At 39.4% G+C, this 10276-nt stretch overlaps 1 long non-coding RNA gene across 1 annotated transcript; it reads left to right on the forward strand.

The window, feature by feature from the left end:
- The first annotated feature begins 274 nt into the window (after positions 1-274).
- On the forward strand, positions 275-10003 carry LOC133626040 (uncharacterized). Its single transcript, XR_009819242.1, has 6 exons — positions 275-994; positions 2640-3215; positions 4201-4604; positions 5046-5181; positions 7124-7349; positions 8035-10003. It is a non-coding gene; the product is annotated as an uncharacterized LOC133626040 (long non-coding RNA).
- The last annotated feature ends 273 nt before the right edge of the window (positions 10004-10276 follow it).

Here is a 10276-nt window from a genome sequence, read left to right on the forward strand (position 1 = left end):
CTACTAAAACATTTAACAGAGTACATGTCAATAAGCAGAGGAGTTGACCCACTAAGATCTGAATGAACAAGCCTTTAACAATCTTCTCAAATCATACCCCATTCTGTTGCGTATCAGCAAATATCAGAGATTCTTTTTCTCCATCGTTTTGATTTGCGTTATTTTAATACTACTTGGCAGTTTCATTGGAGTCACAGTATGATTTAGAAGACTGAATTGATGTGCAGAGTGGGAGGGAAACTTCCAAACACTGATCTTGCAAAATAAAAACCAGTAAATATTTTGTTTAGGAACAGTTTTGAGAAAAACCTGTTGTATAATACTCAATTATAACCAATTTTACTGTGGAAAATTACTTTTTTTCCCCAACTGATCCCTGTATGAGGTTTCTAAACCCATTCATTCAGATCAGCTAAAATGTAAACTGATATCTACATAAAACGGTTTGAGGTTCTACCAGTTCTTTCTCTCATTGTAAGAATCTTGTCACTTTGACTGAGAGAGGTCATGTGTCAGCACAGTCATGTTTATTTGGATTAGTGGCTGTTCTTCCACCAACAAGAAACTTGTAAATGCTTTTATGTTCTTGGCAGTTGTAAGGGCATGATGACTAAGCTTCACATGTTTCTATTAATACAAAGTTGGCTGTCATTGATATCAATACTTGCTGTTGCATAAAGCAAGAAATACTTTAGATAACCACTTAAAATTAGTAGAAACTTCTCAAATGCATGTTTCAGTATAGATTTGGTTTTAAAAGTTTGCAGTTTTACAGTGCCAAGGAAGCCTTTTTTCTGTCCAGACATGAACAGCTTGCTTGTTATTTCGTTATTTGCCAATTGCAGTGGAAATGATGCAGCACAAAAAACTGCTGACTGAAGAGTCAGTTGTATTTTCTAAGCACTTTCTGCTTTTGAAAGAACACTGTAGATTATCACCAGTGGTGCAGTTGTTTGAATCCAACTTCTGCCAAGTTTTTCCGCTGATGATGTTGGTAAGAATAAAGAAATCTACCTAAGAAGCTACTTCTTAAGCAATGTCTTGGTATTTTCAATATTATATCATGTTTAAAAGAAATATAGTTTGCTTTATGACATTCCTTAAATGACATTGTATCTTAACAGTAGATAATGTAAAATATTAACTGGAGAAAAACGAGAGGGAAGCAGCTTCACAAATCAGATAAACAGTGTGTTTTAAGCACACTGCATTGCATTCAGTATAGCAGTTAAAATAGCAGTCATGAACTGGTGATAGCATGGCACGAATGCAAGTATCTGTGGGAGGAGTTTGGAAATATACTTAGGTATAGAAATGGTTATCTAAAACTGAGGTCCACATAGATCCAAAATGTTAAATCAAGCAATATGTTCCTTGCTTCTCCTTCCGAGCAAGGCTCAGTTTACCCTTCCCTGTTTGATCTGATCATCCTTTCAGTGCCTCTGGTTGTGCTTCTCAGTAGGCACAGGCCAGCTGCAGCTTAAGAAAGTTGGTACCTTGTCCCAGCTTAAGAGCCCTGCTTGAATTTCAGGGTGTGGAAGTGCGAAACGGCATTTCCAGTGCCCTCAGTCTACAAGCACAGAACATCTGACAGGTGCAGGTGAGGACCAGCCTCCCCAAAATGAAGCACCTTGCCTTCTGACTGGGGCACCTAGCTGCAAACAGAAAGTACTTCAGGGTTGCAAATTACATATCAAAAATAAGCATAAAATGGGGGTGAGATGCTCCAGCACCCAAACACTAGAGCTCAATTTCTTGTTTGCTCTCCTTCCTCTCACAAATTTTGCAAGATTTCCTGCACAAGGACCCACTTGCAACATGAGAAGACCAGCATTCATCCTCCACTTGTGTGCTTTGACCTATTTAACCTATTTTATGCTGATGAAGACATTGTTTGTGAAGCTGACAAGGCTTTCCATTTCTTTCCTCTGAGCACTTTTTTTTGGTGTAATTTTGACAGAAATTACTAAGTAGTCATGGATAAGAAAACTGTCATCACCAGTTTTCAGTAGTTCTTCTCATCTCCTTCTGTTCATTAGTCCTCCAGACACTAGCCTGTTTCTGTTGATCAATCAGCTACTGTCCTAAGCACATCACAAGGATTTTATTTTAATCCATGTGCATTATTTTAAGCTTGTAATTGCTGGGTTATAAAAATAGGCAGCAGGCCGTAAAAAATGTGAACATTAGCTTGGATTAAACTGAGCTTGTTCAGGTGCTGTGAAGGCTTCAAAGAGCAAAATAAAGCATATTGCCAACTATGCTGTCTGATTTCTACATCCAAGATGTATTTGATTCATTGGCTAGATGGCCACCATAGTTATGCAATTATCATGGGATATATATTTTAAAAATGAAGCTTTGTTCAAAGGGGAAAAAAAAGGGTATTCAAGTAGATAATACCCTGGAAAATCCTTGTAGTGAAGTGTCATGGTTTGACATGACAGCCGTTTCTGGTAAGGGGAAAGGGGCTGTAAAGATGGCTCCTTAAGAAGTTGTTCAAAACTCTCCCCAGCTCTGAGCCAGACCCACTTCTGGGGCTGAGCAAATTAGATGACTCCATGATCACTTTTTAAGAAGAAGCAGGAAGAGGAGGCTTCTTCCTGTTCCTTCTTCTGTCCCTTCTTCTTTTCCAGCAGGTGGTGGTGCAAGGGGTGGGAAGAGTGAGACAAACAACCATGCAGACTCCAAAGTCAGTGAGGAAAGGGAGGAGAAGGTGTGCTGGAGCAGAGACTCCTCTGCATTCTACAGAGAGGACTGGACAAGCTGAGATTTATTTGCATTTTGCTAAAGACCCTGCATCAGGGGCAGTGACTCACTCATTAAAGATCCCATGCCAGGGGCAGTGACTATGGCTGGAGGAGGCTGTATCTTGTGTGAGGGACCCCATATTCATAGAAGGTGTAACTATGGGGAGGAACCCATGACAAAGCAGCTCATTAAAACTATGCCCAGAAGAGGCCTCGTCCAGAGGGAGGGACCATGTATCTGCAGAAGCTGCAACCATGGTGAAGAATCCACACCAGAGATACTCACCAAGGACTGTGTCCCGTGTGAGGGACCCTGTATCGGCAGAAGCTGCAGCTGTTGGGAACAACCCAGACCAGAAAAGTTCATTAAGGACTGTGTCCCGGGGGAGGAACCCCGTGTTGGAGCAGGTGAAGAATGCCAGGAGTCATCCTCATCTGAGCAGAGAGAAGCGGCAGAGCCCATCTGTGAGAGACTGACCACATCCCCCACTCCCTGCCCCCCTGAGCCATTGAGGGGGGAGGAGGTAGAGATATCGGGAGCAGTGAGCTGAGGCCAGGAAGAAAGGAGGGATGGGGGAGGGAGATCTTAAAGTGCTGGTTGTAATTTTCTCATCATCCTACTTCTCTTTTTGTTCTATTCTGATTCTGTTCTATTCTGATAAACTTTCCTACCTTCCTCTCTGAGTACTGCCTAGAACTGTAATTGGCAGTGAGCCCGCCCTGCCCTTGTCTCGATCTACAACAACCTTGCTTATCTTTTTACACCCATTTCACTGGAGTCTTTGCCATCCTAATGAGGGTGGGGGTGAATGGGTGATTGAACAAGAGAATGTCAGGGTGCTTCATTGCTGGCTGGGCAAAACCACAGCATGAAGGCATACATTTTAACCACTGATGGAATGAAATAGAATTACTTAACAAAAACCTCTTCTAGAAAACAAAATTAGTGCTGAGAAAAGTTATATTGTTTCCTGGTGGATGTAAAGTCACCCTGCTCCTAGAAACTGTTAAGAGTACAAAATATGTTTGCAATACCAGATTAGAGCAGGAAACAAACTTCTAGGAAAATAAGTTCCAGGTAGCAAAGGTGCCTCCAGACTATCAGTACCAAAGCAGGCATACTAGAGATAGAGTACTCTATCTACTCTACAGGTGGTGAAGGAGAAATAAGCAGTTAGAAAAGTTGTTGTTGGTTTAAAAAAAAAAAAAAGAAGTAAAGAGGGGCTCAAAAGAGCAATGAAGAAAAAAAAAATCAACTGGTCAGTAAGAGATTGGAAAGAAGAGTAATTCTAAAACAAGTAGTTTGGTAGAGTCTTACAATCAGGAGAAAGTTGCCAATCAAGAATGTTAACTAAAAGACAGTTATTGTCTTGCTACCAATAAATTACCTTTTAAAAATAAAGTTTTGATGTGGGTATTAATTTTAATTAAATTAATTAATTTTAAACAGCTATCTGACAGAAGATTGAACAGCTCTAAGAAAAATCACAATGAAATGGTTTAATTCATGAAAAGGAACAAGGAACAAAAGTTCTAGCAGAAATAACAAGTAACAGAAAAAATCACTCCTGAGACTGTTTATACATAGTATTAAAATTAAACACTTATCCTTTATCAAAATGGACTGTTGGTTCATACCAATAACACATGGATAAACTGCACACAGATTTTCCAGAAATAATTCATCAGAAGGAGAGATGAAATTGGAGCTGACTTCACAGAGTGCATAGCTCAGCTTTAAAGAAAATTAGTAACAAGACCCAGGAAGGAATCACATGGAATAACAACTGAAAAAATTGGCAATCAAGATCAGCTTGTCAGCTGTTCTTAGTGAATGGACAAAGTGAGCTGCAGGTATGTGGGGCATAGCAAAGGATGCTGAGGTGCCCAGGCACACCGCCTCCCCATGTGGTGGGTTTGCTCCTGCTTGGAGCCTCCAGGAATTCCTGTGTTAGCAGAGGTGTGTCCTGGGTTTTTAGGATACTCTGGGGAGGAGGATGGTAAGAAACACTGCTTGCTTTTCTCCTTTTGTCTTCTACATATGAAGGAAATGGTCCAAAACTGTTTCCCATGGAAGACATAAAGACCCACATACACTCTCACAAGGTCTGCGGTGAATATCTGTCTTCTTTCCAGATCTTTATTACTCTCCTAAGATAGAATAAAAAAATCTGTTCTTAAGCTGCAACATCATCAAAGCCCTCTGAAGATAAAGAGTGCAGAGAAACAAACTTGTTTGTAGGATGTACATCCGATATTTCTTAGCTCAACTCACCAAGCAATTTCTTCTTTCAGAATATTAAAAACGCTGTGTGCTACCACCAGTAAGCTATGTGTCTCCAGGATTTCCAATTATCATGCTTCAGACCAGAAGCAGTAGAGACAGCATTTCTTCGGGGTTTTTTTCAAGTATTTTTCTTTCACAGACTATGTAAGTACCAAATAACCTTGTTCCCCTTTGAAGAAGCTTCAGGCTAAATGAACCCTCAAAAAGCTCAAGTTCATCTTGAATATAGTTGTTCATATAGTACAGACAACTGTCTGTTTGTATCTCATACATCTTTATTGCAACAGAGTCATATTTTTTTTAAACTATTTCCTTTTTTTTAGTGTTTTTTTTTAAATAGGAATGTTTCCACTGTATTTTCCATCTCATTTTCCATTGTCTGTCCTCTTGTTGTTGACCGCTCCAGAGACCCTGTGAAGCTGCGGGAACATTTGCTCTGCAGTTTTTAAGTGTTTGTGGCTTCTTTGCCACCTAATGGTGCTTCTGGAGCCCTGGTCACAAATGGCCATATTTTCTGTCCTCTGAAAGCCCTATCTTTGACAGCTACATGAAGAGCAACAGGCAGAATCAGCCAGGCACAATGTGGAGCAGTCACTTTTATTTCATTTGCCTCTGCAAAAGACAGAGGTGGCTCCGTAATGAAGCAAAGTCACACAAGCCTGCTCCATTGTGTGTGGCATACAGTAGGGCTTTAGAACAAACCTTTAAATTCAAGAGAGAAATGACCATAGCTGCACAAATGTACCGTAGGGATTTCATGTTCTCTTTCCTGTGTGCTCAGTTTGTACCCATGCCATACCCAACTTTGTGTTTTTGGCAGAACAGTTTATTGACACATATTTGGTTTCTAGGAAGGGTTTTCCAAGTGAAGATAAAACAACTTGGTGCTGGTGCTACTCAGAATCTAAGTTTTAGGTACTTTTTTATGTCTACATAGCATGACTCAGAGTACCAGGAGTCTCAGTCTTAACAGCATTACCGGAAGGCTAATGCTTCAGTGTAGAGAGCCAAGTTTTAAGTGAATGAATGGCTCTTCCATATAGATACAAAATCCATTAAGGAAGAGGCCCTTGGAGACCCAGCTGGTGTGTGACTGGACCATAGGGTCCCTACACAGCCAGTGAAAAAGTAGACTTCGATAGAAGGCACTTACAGTCTGACCAAGCACCTACTCCCTGCTATTGACTCTGTTCCCAGAATAGCATCAGCCCCAGATAACATGCAATCTGAATTGCTCACATCTTTTCTGAACTGGGACACTTTCTATGTTGTCCAAGTCCTTGTCAGATGTTGGAGGAGACCTTCATACAGTGTAAATTTTCAAAGGTGAAGTTTGGCTTCGTGTGATGTGTAAATTTTTATTTGTTTCAAAAATAACATATTCAGAAAGCCTTATTACCTAGCTCCTGAGAATGAAGCCCTTCAGGGGCTTTAATCTTTCAAGACTATTGCATGCCACTTACCCAAACACTTCCTAGGTTTAAAACTTAAATTATACAGTAGGCAATCTAAGCCCACTGTGGACTACTCTTCTTCTGACCTCATCCTTTATCTGGCACTGATTCTTTTAAATAAAATACTATTTAGAAATGTATTTAGTAAATAATTAACTGGAGCTGGAAGTTTTACTTTATTTTTGAATAGAAGTCCTCAATAATGGTCGGGTAAGGCTGAGACTATCTGAAGATGATGTATTTCATAAATGCTTGGTTCAGACAGATATGAAGTAATTCCCGCTCTTGAAATAGGAAAGTACGTCATCAGACAGAAAGCTCCAAATGCTTAAGATCATACTGAAATAGCCATTTTGTTTGTTCAGCTGTACATATCATGATAGGTCTGAACTCTCTGTCTATCTTATAAAGGCCTATCTATCTTATAAAGATAAGTTCCTTATCTTTTGTAAGCATATGTTTTAATACTTCTTACTAGATTAAAAAAAAAAAAAAGAAGAGAAAAAGGGGCAGGGAGACAGAAAGGAGGAGAAGCCTTAATTTTCATTAAGAGTGATTAGTGATGATAAAGCAAGGCAGAAAAGTAACAATGAGTTCTAGCTAAATTTAAAGGAAATATTTTTCCTTCCTAGGTCTAGATGTTTGATAATTTTGTGTTTGAACATGACGTCTTCCTCCATCACAGTTTACAATGACCAAAGGAAACATATTTACAGCATGGGAGAATCCAACTGCGAGATGAAATGACAAGCAAGATTGTCTCTGGTCATATATGCCTGACTGAAGTACGCATTTGTGGGGGGAAAGCAATCTGTGGGCCAAACAGTCACCAGTGCACTGAAGCTCTTGGGTTAAGGAGTAAGTTCAGTTAGGAAATATTTTAACTCTAAGTCTCTACTTACCATGTGCAAACTGAGAATTTCATGTGCTTATTAAGCATTGAAATCTGAGCAGGCATTCATATGGAGGGCAAAGGACACACCTTTAACCAGGCACTCCTCTGCCCAGTTTGTACATCAAAAGCAGAGGGAATTTTCTCCAAGAAAATTGTGCCACAACCACAACTCTGAGAAATATTTTATTTCTCTATCTAATCTTTGAAGCAGCTGAGATCTCCTCTTGCTGGAAAAACACAGAGAGGTACGTGAAGGGAGAAGGAAGGAGGAATGAAACCTATGTGATGGAGGCACCTATGGCATTTTTATGCTGGGCCAGTGTTTCTGCCAATTTTTTTCCAAAGAAAAGCAAAGCAAGAGGAGCATTTCTAAATTTTTTTAACAGTATTATGCTGTTATTCTAGTGAAGAGACAGATGTGTCTTATAGTGTTTTGCAAATGTTTGACATTTTTTCTGTGTTTGCTTTGTTTTTGTTTTTTTTTTTTCAAACTCATATAGTTCCATATAATGGCCCTACAGAGCTACTTGGTAAGAGCTGGCGTGGCTGCAGTTCTGCGAGTGGGAACAAATGTGCTTACCAGCAGTGACAAAACAGTTTTCTTCATTACTTTTGACATCTTATGCCAATATCTGGTTTGTTCCACAGATGCAACTGGACCAAGACCCAGCTCAAGCTGCTGGAACAAAGTGATCAAGATGCAAGATGCACCTCACAGCATTAGTCCTCCCTTGCTATTAAGCGCTGTGAGGACCTGTTTAGCTCACTGACAGGCTGCTTGTCAGGAAGGCCCCAACCCAGTGCGCAGTTCAGTGTGTAAACACTGCAAACACGTAATTAAATTCCAGTGAACTTGTAACAGTAAAGTTTCAAGCTGAGGTGCTGGCGTCTCTGGCCTTGATCCAGTAAAACATTTCAGTGCATGCGTAAAACTTTACCACTATTGCTAAATCAGTGGGAACTACTCATCACTTGAAGTTGGGTATGTGTTCAAGAGATTTGTTTGATGTGGCCACAGTGCTCCACTGTAAGTGCTATGTTGAACTAGGGCCTAAATCCGGTTTACCATGTGGTACCTCCTTGGCATTGCTGATTACCTACCAGTCAGCCTTGTTCACTTAGATGTGGACACCATCATTTCGGAAGCGATGTTAAGCAATCTGAAATGCTACTATCTCATTATAGAAATTTCAGTGATGATTCTCTTTTGGACAGTAATGTAGTGGCAGATTTGCATCAGGGCACTCTGGCAGTCAAACTGTGAATTGAAAGTCTCTTGAATACAAATTACAGGATTAGGAGAATATCATAAACATCTGAGAACACTGCACACACAAACATATTCAAAGGATACACAGTAAAAAATTACTAGTAAAAATATTGTCCACTGCATTTGGTAAAATCCTGCTTATGTTTTCTTCCACCTTCTTGCTTTATCTTTAAATATAATGTAACTAGGATTTTGTCTCTTGCCAGGTTTCGGCCAAGTGACAAAACATAAACCTCTTTTCATTCATAAAGGGGGACTTCTAGAACACCTGAAGTAGAAAAGCAAACTTATTAGCCTGCTTTTTCTGCTCTTTTTTCTTCCAAAACATTCTAGGAACTCACATTTTCCAAAACCGTGGTTGTTCAAATGAACTGTGGGGTATGCAAGAGCCACCAAATTCACTGCTGGCAAAACAATCCTAATATTCCAGCACAACCACTTTGGGTCATTGAAACTTGAACTGTGGCTGGAACACTGCCTGTGCATTAGGGCGCTCTTCCGAGGTCTAACACTTCCTGTGTTCAGATCACTTCACCTAAATACAAAGAGGAAAATAAGATAACACTTGTGTTTTCTTTTATAAATGTAACACATGAACACCAGGCTGTATGAGATTTAAGGCATATTCAAATTTGCCATCAAAAAAGAGGTACATTAGTTGGTTGTTCTGAGTTATTTAAAGCATAATTGATTCTTTTTGTAACATTAAGTAAATACTTTTTACATAAAGTATCTGCAAGTTAGTACGGTCCAGTGCTCTGAAAGAGTGGGTAAAGCCATATAAGCCAGATTTCCACACACATAAATGCAACTGGACTCAACTGAAGTACTTTGGACAAATAAAGACATTATAATATAATTTGTAAGTATTATGAAATGTTTCAACTTCTATAGGAGGATGTCAGAACTCATTTAACTTGGGTGTTGATGTTGTCCAATGTATTTTTGAAAACTACACCTTTGTGCAAACATCTCTAGTTTCTTTAAAATATTGACTGTCACTCTTTTCGTAGTTTCAGATGTGATCAGGAGGTCAGAGATTAGAATACTATCCTGTACCCAGCAATATAAAGAATCAGTAGCTACAAATATTTAAATAAAGAAAACTCCACTGGGACAAACGTAATTGTATACCCAAAACATTTCCTGAGGTGTCTCTGTCTGCTTTGCAATGAAAGTGGTAGATGTCACGTTACCCAGCAGAGGGAGCTCATAAAGCCAACTGTAAGGGTATCTTTTACAGGCGAAAACTAATGAGAGCTATTTAAAGTGTGATAAATACATTTAAGCACATTTCCAGCAGTCAGTGCATAGCTGGATGTAATTTATATTGACTGGGAACTATGATATGAGGGTTTGTTTTGTGTTTTTTTTTTTTTCTTGAAGGAATGCTCCTTTACTGAAATTATTTCAAAAGCAAGTGGTCACATACTTCTTGGTGCAGAAAACTCCATAAGGAGATAGTATTTCATATGTGAATAGTGGGCTCTTTTTCTGATTAGGAACACAACCAGGTAGTGAGCTCCATGAAGAAGCCTGATATTTAGAACAGTATTTATAATAGTCTGTTCGAATATGCCTCTGCCTTCCATAAATACTAACAGCTGTATTATTTTTTCA

The sequence above is a fragment of the Colius striatus genome, chromosome 1 (genome assembly GCF_028858725.1).
Source record: "Colius striatus isolate bColStr4 chromosome 1, bColStr4.1.hap1, whole genome shotgun sequence".
Taxonomy (NCBI): Eukaryota; Metazoa; Chordata; class Aves; order Coliiformes; family Coliidae; genus Colius; species Colius striatus.